Source organism: Fukomys damarensis, unplaced genomic scaffold, assembly GCF_012274545.1.
Source record: "Fukomys damarensis isolate Sample0158 unplaced genomic scaffold, DMR_v1.0_HiC HiC_scaffold_33, whole genome shotgun sequence".
Lineage (NCBI taxonomy): Eukaryota > Metazoa > Chordata > Mammalia > Rodentia > Bathyergidae > Fukomys > Fukomys damarensis.
The window spans coordinates 36,683,519-36,694,797 of NW_022900945.1; the positions used below are offsets into that span (position 1 = coordinate 36,683,519).

The 11,279-nt window shown below is 36.3% G+C and overlaps 1 pseudogene; it reads left to right on the forward strand.

Moving 5' to 3' along the window:
* LOC104872779 overlaps positions 1-1,776 on the forward strand; it is a 42,965-nt pseudogene extending 41,189 nt beyond the window's left edge.
* The last annotated feature ends 9,503 nt before the right edge of the window (positions 1,777-11,279 follow it).

The following is an 11,279-nucleotide window of genomic DNA, read 5'->3' on the forward strand; positions in this document are numbered from 1 at the left end:
AGGACGGGAAGGGTCCGCTTCAACCTCTCACAGGGTCGGTGGCGGCCCGCAGGCCGCGCTATGCTTTCAACGTGCTGGGCCAAGTGAGCGAGGGCGGGCAGCTGCGGAGCATCATCGGGGAGCGGTACGCGCGTCTCAGCGCGAACGGCGTGAATGTTGGGGCGACACATAAGCAGGTGGTGGACCTGCTCCGAGCTGGCTGAAGGACTTGATCTTCACAGCGTTACCTGTACCTCCCTCCGAGGCAGATGACCTAGACCCCAGAGACGACTCGTTTGGACAGTCTCTTTATGATTACACAGAAAAGCAAGCTGTGCCCCTATCGCTGCCCACATACAAACATGTGGAACGGAATGGAGAGAAATGTGTGGTATACAATGTTTACGTGGCAGGGAGGCAGCAGTGTTCTCTAAGCGCTACCGGGAGTTTGCCATCCTACACCAGAACCTAAAGAGAGAGTTTGCCAACTTTACATTTTCCCGACTTCCTGCAAAGTGGTCATTCACTTTTACCAGAACAACAGATGTCCGATGTCGGAGATTAGAAGAATATCTAGAAAAAGTTTGTTCGATAGGAGACATTGGTGAGAGTGACATCATGCAGGAATTCCTGTCAGAATCAGAGGAGAACTGTGATGGCATATCTCATGTAGAGCTGAGGATAGCACTACCAGATGGAACAACAGTTACGATCAGAGTGAAAAAGAACAGGATTACAGACCAAGTATATCAAGCTACTGCAACCAAGGTTGGTACGGACAGAACAACAGTGATACTTTGCCTTATTTGGAGTGATCATTCCTTTGTACATAAGCTGGCATCTAATGAATTTCCTCATGAACTTTATGTCCAGAATTATACATCAGCTGTACCAGGCTCCTGCCTGACCATTCAAAAGTGGCTTTTTACAACAGAAGGAGAAATCCTCTTAAATGAAAATGACCTTGCTGTTACCTACTCCTTTCCTCAGGCTGTTGATGATGTGAAGAAAGGTTACATCAAGGTGGAGAATTCTTACCATTTACAGAAGCTGTATGAACAAAGGAAAATGGTCATATAACCGAACACGCTAAGGACTTGTGAGGGCTACAGTGAAATCATCTTTCCCCCTGTGCCTGTGATTCCAGGAGAATCAGCCATCGGCATCACGCACTTTAAGCTCCACACCTGCACTTTGGAAGGAGCGCTGGAGAACCAGCATTTGCGTGGAATGAGATGCAGCTGTGGGACACAGCTTACGGAATGGCCTTCTGTGTTGAATATGCAGGAGAGAAGAAGCCCCGATGGGCTAAAATCTTCACACCTTATTTCAATTACATGCATGAAAGCTTCGAGAGGGTGTTCTGAGAGCTCAAGTGGAGAAAAGAATATTTTCCAGATGGCGAGATCACAGCAGAGGGATGTGGCCACCTAGCCGTTCCTCATCCCTTAGCTTTCTTCATGCCTTCGTCTTCGTATCCCTTTCATCTCCCTTGTCAGACATTGTAACTCTTAACACAAAAGAAAAGATAAGGGGAAAAGTCATTACATTCAGCTGCCCTATACTAAAGAGTACGAAGAACTCCCTGTGGAACTGGAGAACAATAGCTTGACTAGCATCATAAGTCCACCGAGATAGGGCAGAAAAGGATATAAGCCCAACAACTCGCCAAAGGTATCTTTGTCCTCTCATCTGGGACACATACCAAGAGACTCTTTTGGTACTATATATATTTTGAAAACTGGAACTATGAACTTCATCTGTTTGCACTGTTCAGATATATGTATGTATGTAAAAATATACACACAAATTAGCTGCATTCATATATATATATATATATTGATTTATTTCATATTGATGGCAGTACCTTTTTTAGTTTGTGTTTTTATATACCTTTCACTAGAGTTCAAGACCTCTCTCTTGCTCTCTTTATCTTGAAACAAACTTTAAAAAGGAAAACAAAATTACAGGGAAAATATCTCTTCTTATGAAAGACTCTAAAAGCTTACAGCCTGGTTGGGATTCCCCCCCGCCGCCTTTTTTGTATTGAGTGCAGTTTCTGGCTCATGGGTTGCTGTGGAGTCTGAGGAGCAAGGAGCATAGTGTCTTCATCTTTCAAGAGGACTCTGGGAGGAGAAACAGGTGTGTTTCTCATGCGTGCCAGGCTGTGATCTGCAGAGAGAGTCTGAAGAGCTCGTGTGCTCTCTTGATTTCCACACAGTTTCCTTGTCCATCTCTCCCGCTCATGCCTTTCTGGCCAGCTCTGTAGCTCCATCCTACTTCCTGGGGGCCCCTGCTGTGTTTCTCCTCCATTGCCCAGAGCGGAGGTGACCATGGACTCAGGAAGTTGATGCCACAGGAGCCTGAAACACTTCATGGTAATAACTGCTGATCTTGGCTTTTCTGCAGCAGGGGTGGCATTAGGGACAAAAGGTAAACTGATACTTTAGCCCCAAAGATTGGATTTGCAAAGGGAGAAGAAAGCAAGCAGTGTTCTGTACATAAGGCTTTACCTACTCTGTTCCTGAGCAGTAACTACCTGTAACTGTTACCCTTTCTGTGACATCCTTAAATAGCGGCGTTGGGGAGGGACCTAACAATATCTTCAAGACCCTAGGGAGACTTAGACTAGGTCTGTGGTCTGTGCTAACTAAGGCATAGCCCTGTTCAAGCCAGAAGAGGACCCAGGAAAGGGTGGGGTATGGTCAGTTTAAGCTGCATCTCCACCTGCTTAAAAGGAGACTGAAGGAAAAATAAAATTTAAAATTGTTGGTGGGAAAGCACTAGAACAATTAAGGTAAGTAAAAATCAGTGTGCCTACCTCTGTGTAATTTATTTACACTACCTGTCACTGCTTGGCAGTAATACCTGATGTACTCAACCTTGTATATTGGTATTTTTCTGCACCAGTTAAGCTTTATGACTTACTGATTTTGATAATATTCAGTTGAAAGATACTAATTTTCATAATTGGTTGCTATCATATAGCCAGGTGTTCATGGTGAAATAGGTCCCAAAAGCACACCAAGAAATTCAGTTTAAATAATCAGAAGTCCTTTGGTGACACAAAATATGTATTTTTTAAGACCCTTGAAATCAGATTTGTAACTATTAAAGTTTGCCTAGAAGTTACAAACAAATCACAATATTCTGATTATTATTAGTTAATCTAGCAACATTAGATTATCTAAATTATATAAGCTGAACAGCAAGAGTGGTGGTGAAATTTATAACACAAACTAAATGGATGTAAAATTTAACTTTTTCTGGGGCACTTTCTGTGTACAGCCTTCTCTGTCACCAAATAAAAGGGGTGGAGGAGGATTATGAAGTATGTTTTGTGCTATATCAGAATTAAGAATAGCTCACCAGGGTGAAGGGAGGGCAAGGATAAGGGGGAAAAATGAGAACCAAGACCTGTCATGTAAAGGTACAAGATCCCAATGGTGAATGTAACTGTAATGTATACCTAAAATGTACCCATAAACTCAATGAGGAAAAAAAAATAGCTCACCAAACTTTACACTCAAGTATTTTCCTGGTTGCTTACAGTTTATATATGCACCTTTAATCATAAATTTTCAAAAATAGTATATTATCCACATATGGTACAAAAACATAATTTCCATTTCTTTCCCTGACCTTTGTTATTGTTGTCAGTTGTGTTTTTACTCACTAATATCTTTCAAACTCTAACATTCCTTTTTTATGCTTAAAAATTACTTAACTTTAGTTTCTCATTCTTTATGGCTGAGTAGTACTCCATTTTATAAAACAATGCAAAGGAAAGCACAGATTCTTCCTCAACCCAGAAAATGACTGCTATTATGAAAACAACCAATGACAAATGCTGGTGGGGCTGTGGGGAAAGAGAAACCCTGCTCCCCTGCTGGCGGGAGTGTAGACTCATGCAACCACAGGGGAAATCAGTATGGAGATACCTCAAAGAACTAGGATTGGAGGGCCCATTGGAGCCAGCTATCCCCCTGCTGGGGATCTATTGCTAAACTTACTCATCTTTACCTCTGTAATGACTACATTGGCATTAATCCCATCCAACGTAATTTTTATATCATGCATTGTATATTAGTTTTATATCATGCATTATAAAGTGGGGATTTTAATAAGTCACATGACTCTTCCTAACTTAAAAAAAAAATAAAGTTATGACAGATCTGGAAAAGATTGTGGGAGAGCACCTGACACACAGAACCAGAAAGGTTCCTATTCCCACAAGCCAGACTAGAAAATCTTGTATTTCATAAAATTTTACTAAGGAAATCAAAGAAATCTTTCCTTACTTGTCAAGACCATTAAATCCTATCACAAGCACTGCTCTGATTTCACATCTATGAAAGTAAGTTATTTAAAAACTATGTAAATATCTTTGGCTAATTATAACATCTATATCATTTGGTTTGGCTTTGAATAATTTTTTTTCCTCATATGGATTATTTTATTCTACTCTTTCTTATGCCTGGAAACCCCTTAAAGTCCAGACATAATACCTTTAACTATGTTGGTTTCTAGATATATTTTTATTATACATATTGAGCTTTGTTCTACAATTCAGTGAGATTTCTTTCCAATATTTTTATTCATGTGATATACCTGGCTTAACTTTTGTTATTTGAAATCAGAGCAGCGCAGAGGATGGGGTAAATATCCTGGACCAGTGAGAGTAGCCTGACTTGATTTCCTTAGTGTAACTTTACGAGTTACAATATTCTCTTGTCTGGCTTATGGGAACAGGAGCATTTCTGGCTCTGTGTGTCAGGTACCTCCCCCACCCCCAGTTCTTACCCGACATCCTTTCCCTAGCCTGAGGGAACTTGTTCTTGTCCTTACATTGGTGCTATGTATTCAAGAAGATTAGATGGACTTTCTTCCTTCCTGGCTCAGGAAATTAGGTGAGTTCTTCATTTCCCTGCTCTGCCATAGTCTGCAAATTCTAGGTGCAGTAAATGGGCAAATGTGAAGCCTACCTCATTCGTTTACTGTCTCTCAGGGAACACTGCTGCTTATTGCTGGATTTGTAGATGTCTCTCATTTTTTTGTGTGTAACTTGTTTGACTTTTGCTATTGTCTTTGTTGTTATTGTTTCAGACCTGAAGATAAATGAAGGATTTGATACTCCTTCTTTGCCAATATAATAATTTCTGGCACTTTTAAGATTTTTCTTTTTGAATTTTTTTTTTGCTGTATTAGTATAAGTTGCTTACAGATGACTTTCTTTATATTTTTCCTGCTTATCTTGCAAAGTGATTGCTGCAAATATTATTATGATTATTTATTGCAATTTTGTGAGTTTCAAGTATTTTATTTTCAAATGTTGCTTTTTTCAATAAATTATCATCATACACCGTCCCTCCCTCCCCTCCTCCCTACCTTCTTCCTCACCTCCTCCCCTCCTTTTCTCCCTCTTCCCCATTTAAAGGTCTTCAGTTATTTTTATTAAAATACATTGTATTACCTACATGTGTCATTCATACCATCTGTTTTCTACATATTCTACTTTTTAAAATTCCCTATCCTTAACTTCTAGTATTTAAATCTGACCCTAAAACCAGTATTTTCATTTTCTCTTCCAATGTATACATACTGCTATTAAAGCCAGCAGTGTATGCATAATTTTATCCAGTTAAGATTTTTAAGCCATATCTAGTGTTTCCAGTAAGTAGAGGGATTCCAGTGTTCAGCTAATGAGATAAGACAAACCATTTCCTTTTTGATCCCATCTTATATTTTGATTTATGTGGGCAACCCAAGAGAGTTATTCTTCCTATCAGTTTATTTTAAATTATATTTTGGATCACATTAACAGTGATTTGTCATAATTCATCAATGACTATTTTGTAGATATATGTCCTATGCTACAATTAATGCTTTAAGGTTTCTAACCCTATTATATCATTCTTCCAATCTCAGTGAAGGTATATCCTGTATCCAAAGTGACTTCTCAAATTAATACACTGTACTTAATAGTCATTAATATTATAAGTCAGCTGATTATGTTTTGCCTTATGATCATGCAAATGATATTTTAAATGTATAGGTATTACCTCACGTTTCTCTCTTAAAAACTGAGAAGGCTAAATTAACATGTTCAACTTTTTTTAAATTTTCAAGGGGATTTAGTGTAGATTTCTGCTCAGTTCAATACATGTTGGGTCACTCAAATATTGCATCATCACATTCAGTGATTAAGACTGCTTACCACATAGCTTCTTGTAAATGTGCCATTATTTCCTCTTAAACTAAGTCCTATTTAAAAATTATTATCCTTTTTTGATGTTTCCTTTATAGTATAGGCAATTTTGAGGAGACAGAGTTCCTTTTCCTAGGCTAGCATCCTTTTTATTCACTTCCCCAAGGCCTTTAATTTGTCTTGCTATTTTATATTCAATAGCATCTTAATTAATGAGCTTTACTTGTTTAAAGGAATTCACTGAAACATGAATGATGAGATTCATTTAAGGCACCAAGCATTTCTAGTACCAGTTGGATCAAGTAATTATGGTTGGTTATTTGATTCCCTTAGCTCAGGTTACTACCCAAACATTCTAATCTAGACTAAAAGCAACTTTGCATATTTTTCCTATATTCATGCTTTAACACAATGATTAACTTTTTATACATGGGAAATTATCAAACTTATTATGTTGTCTTAATTTTTAGTTTACTATCTTAAAAGCTTATTCTGAATTTTTACTGATCTCCCACTATTACTTATGAGTTACTTTGCCTTTTACCTAATCAGTAGCATCATTGTAGTGTCTATTTTGACTGATTTTGAATAGCAGTCCAGCTTAGTGTAATAGTTTTTAGAGTGAGGTGAAAGCAAAGCATTTTACTGAAGTATAAGAAAAGTGTATTATAATGCCTTATAATTATTTTATCTAAAAATTAAACCGATGGATGTTTAAGTGATGGTTAAATTTTGTGCATTAATTTTGTCACACAGTTCCCAGCCACTGGGCGAAGCGTTATTGTGAGCATATCTGTGCGGGTCTTTTGGACACTGTTTAAATAGGTGGACTGAGTAATAAAGCAGAGTCCCTTTCTGGATGGGGGAGGTCTTCTGTCAGTCAATCCAATACAAGATAATAAAATTATTGAGAAAGAAGACATCTTCCTCGTTGACTGTCTGGAGTGCAATATTGATCTTCCCTAACCCTGGAATCTCTGACTGAAATGTCTACTTCTTTTGGGTCTCTAGGATGCTGTTTCTGAGAATAAAATTTACCTCGTTTCTAGTGGTTCTGAGGTCTTTGGATTCATGCTGAGACTGGATGGCTCATAAGTTACCAGGAGTCTTTGGCTTGCTCGCTATTATTACTGATCTTGAGATGGCTCATATTCTGTAATTACAGGAGTCATATCATCATACTCAGTCTCTCTGGGTGGGTAAAGTTAGATAACACATAAGATATTTTCATTCATGAAGAAACATGACTAATACACTATTATTTAAAATGGCTATGATGTATACTTGCCTATAACTCAATCAGGGTTTCTTGCACTAACAAATTTCCTAAAAAAAAAAAAATGTCTTCATTCATTCCTAGGACATTTTTCTTATCATAGTGAACACTTTATGATTATTCATTCATTCTATGAATATTTTGAGCTTTTCCCTTTCTTGTTGTACTCTATAGTGAATTTTTGAAGGTATCTGTCTTTGGCTTGTTGGTTATCTTTATTTTCCCACATTCATTTCAGTAACTAACTTCTATGCCTGTGTGTTTGTGGAAATCTGAGTACATATCTTCCTTTATACTAAAATTCAACTGAATTAATCTGTTGAAATACCTATACTTATTACTAGAATAAAACTTCTGCAAGATGGGAGGGGAGTTCGTTTTACTCATTTTTGTATCTTGATTACTGATGATAGTTTTAGGAATACAGTGGGGGCCAATAAACTTAATATGTTGAAGTAATTGGAACTATTAGAGACAATCTAGAGAAAAAGTCAAGAGTTTAAAACTGTTTCTAGGCAACTGACAGAGTTTTTCTCTACCAACTTTGAAAATATAAAAAAAAATGGAAGATAAAATGTAAACAACTGGAATAATTTAATTCTACATAAACATAGGATAGAAATAGACCACTCTGAAATGGAAAAATAATTTTTAAAGATGATGAAATTTACTAAAGTTCTTTTAACATTGGTCTCCTGTTCTCTCTCATTCTTTATTCTTTCTTTCAATCATTCTATCAAATTAGCTATGTTAAGGAACATTTAAATAAGGTTGCCACTTTGAGTAAACAGAAATTTAAAATAATACAATTGTAGTCTTTTCTTTGTTTACATTATAAGGGAAATAAAATATTGGCTTTCACATAGAACGTAATAGATCAAACTGGCAGTGGAAAACTATTCAATGAATTTGTGCAAGTGAATGTATGCAAGTGCAACATTTTTGGGTGGAAATATGGGAAAACTGAGCCAAATTCTCATTAGGTATCAGGGTATTTAATATTAATTATTCATTAGATAAATAAGAATATTAAGATGGTTCCTTTAGGCTAAGTTCAAGTAAATGAACGAACAAGCAAGCTTCTCCTAAATTTTAAGTACTTTTCCAGAATTATGGATTTGCAGAAAAAATAAATTTAAATGACAGTGTTCTTGGCCTTCATTACAGAAGGACCAACTAAATTACTGAGAACACAGCAGAGTTTTATTATTGAGGAAGAAAGTAGTTCAACATCTTTTTAAACATAATTTTGGCACTGTAAGTTTACTGCAAATGTATACCTGACTGTGAAAGAGAAGAATTCTTTAGCTCCTGTCTGTTCTCTAACACATCTTTTCATTTCCTTTCTCCCTTCCTTTTCTCTTCTCTTCTCTCTTTTCCCTTCATGTCACTGCCCCCCAGTATTTTTCATTCAATGCCAAGGAATAGAATCTAGTAGCCATAAAAACATTATGTATGAGTTATATTCAATTGCCTTGCATTCAAAGGAAAAATGCATGTTGCCTGTATGGTATTTCCTAATAAATTTGTTGTGCTTTGAAAAGGTCATGGCCAGAAATGTATTTTAATGCACCTAACCCATTGAACTTCGTAGCTTACCAATCCGTATACTGTAGAGCATTGGTGGTTTTCTTCTCATGTGACTGTCTGGGTCTCCTGCCCACCGCTGTACTTCTGCCTTTGGAGATCAGAGCACATATCAGTATCTCAAGAGACAATCGGAATTTAACTTTTGAAATATGATTCTTAGTGAGTATATATTGTTTTGCACCTTGATTTTTTTTTTTTTTTTTTTTTTTCCTGCCGGCGATAGAATTTGGGACCTTGCACTTGCGAGGCAGGCGGTGGCACCAGTGAGCTAAATCCCCGGTGAGTATATATTATTTTGTACCACCATCAAGACAAAATATAAATTGAATGACTGTAAGTCTGGAACTGCCTTTGTGAAGTAGTTAATGAATAACCCTTTACCATTTCTTCACAGAATCTGGTTTTAATTTTTTCAAATTCTGCCACTCTACAAAAATAAGTAAGGTAAAGTATCTTTTGTTAAAATACTCAAGATGACATTTGTATAATTATCCAACCAGCAGACAAACTTTAAGTATCACCTGTGATGTTTTAAAATATGAAGACCAAATCCAACCCCATGTACTGATTAAAAATGACTGAGAATGATGCTCAAATTTCCTATCTTCTGAACATGTTTACAATTAACTTCAATCTTTACCAAGGGATTACAGTAGTACATAGAACAAGCAAGCGTTCTGTGGAGAATAAAGAGCTTATTAGTGATATGGAAAGGTGGCTCTGTTAACACATTTTAAATGACTAATCAAGGGCTTGAACTGAATACTTGTTTATGTTTTTCAGTAATTACAAAATTGAGCACTGTTAAAATGTATAGGTCCCGTTGGAACGTCCTTCCCTTAGAGATAGAACAAATTTAACGTAAAAGTATTATGTTAAAGTGTCTGATTATCACACAAAGTGACTCGCCATACAGAACAATTGGAATTTTTCCAGTTCTGAGTCAATAATTTTTTCCTTCCTTCCCTCTTCCCTTCTCTCTTCTCCTCTCTTCCTCCCCCCTCTTGTTATTGCATGCCTAGTACTGTTTCAGTATTAACAAATTAGCTATGAACAAAATACAGAATAAGAAAACTCCTTGATTTCCAGGAGCTAATATTTTACAACGGTGAGGAAAACAATTTCATGAAAAACTGAATAAGTTAATGTCAAATTCAATAAATACTGAAATGAAGAAAAAAATGCATAATCATAGAAAATGACTGAAAAAAGAACTTCTTAGCTAAGATGGGCAGAGGTTATATTTTAATTGGTTAAGATAAAAATAAAAAGGCCTTTCTGTGAGAACAAATGGAAGAATATTTCCTGAAGAAGACAAACAGATATAAAGGCTTGAAGATAGAATATAATGTGCTGTGTTCAAACAGCTAGAGGGAAGAAAGCTCCCTCATTGTTCACATATCTGCAGTCTATCTCATGGCGTGGGCATCACTGAAACATACCAATTGCTATTTTAACATGTTGTAGTATGTGAGCAAACTTTGTATTTAAATTAATTATTAATTTTCAATGTAAAATTACAGGCTCTTTTATCATTTCAACTGTTAACTCTTTTTGTTGTTGTTTCTGTGTGTTTATTTCTAATCATTTCTTTAACCAAAGAAGACTAGTTGTTGCAGAAGACATTCTGCTTTAGCATCTCCCATTATTGAAGGTGGTTCTGGTATACCTCTGTCACCACGTGTTTCTTTGGTATTGTTTTAATTTGTATGGCTGAATATGCTTGTAACTGCTTTTGTAATTCAATCCATATTTACCAGCAAGAAAAAAGAGACATATTAATTCAATAATTTTAACTGTGTAATCTAGTTAAAAGCCAATGTAATCCCAGAATTTAGCTTTTTTATATCAGGGCTCTTTTTAAACTCGTACTTGGTCACACAGGTATATGAAGTTTTCAGAAAAAATATTTTCCTATCTATGTAAGCACTGGAAAGTGTATGCAATGCAAAGAATGAAAATGAATGCCTCTGAAACTAAAATACATTTAAAAAATATGTCCCAATGTAATTACCGAAGTGCGTAATGTAGTGTTAATAAGCTAGCTGGTACCAGATTAGTCAGTAGGAGCGAACTCTATCTGACTGAAAACATTATGTAACATTTTTAATACGTAAAAGTATTTGATAGAATTAAGATCTATTCTAGACATCTTTGAACAGGTAAACATAGAAGTTCAAAATATGAAAATAAAAATTATTTTTCCTTAAGTAAATTATTCCTTTA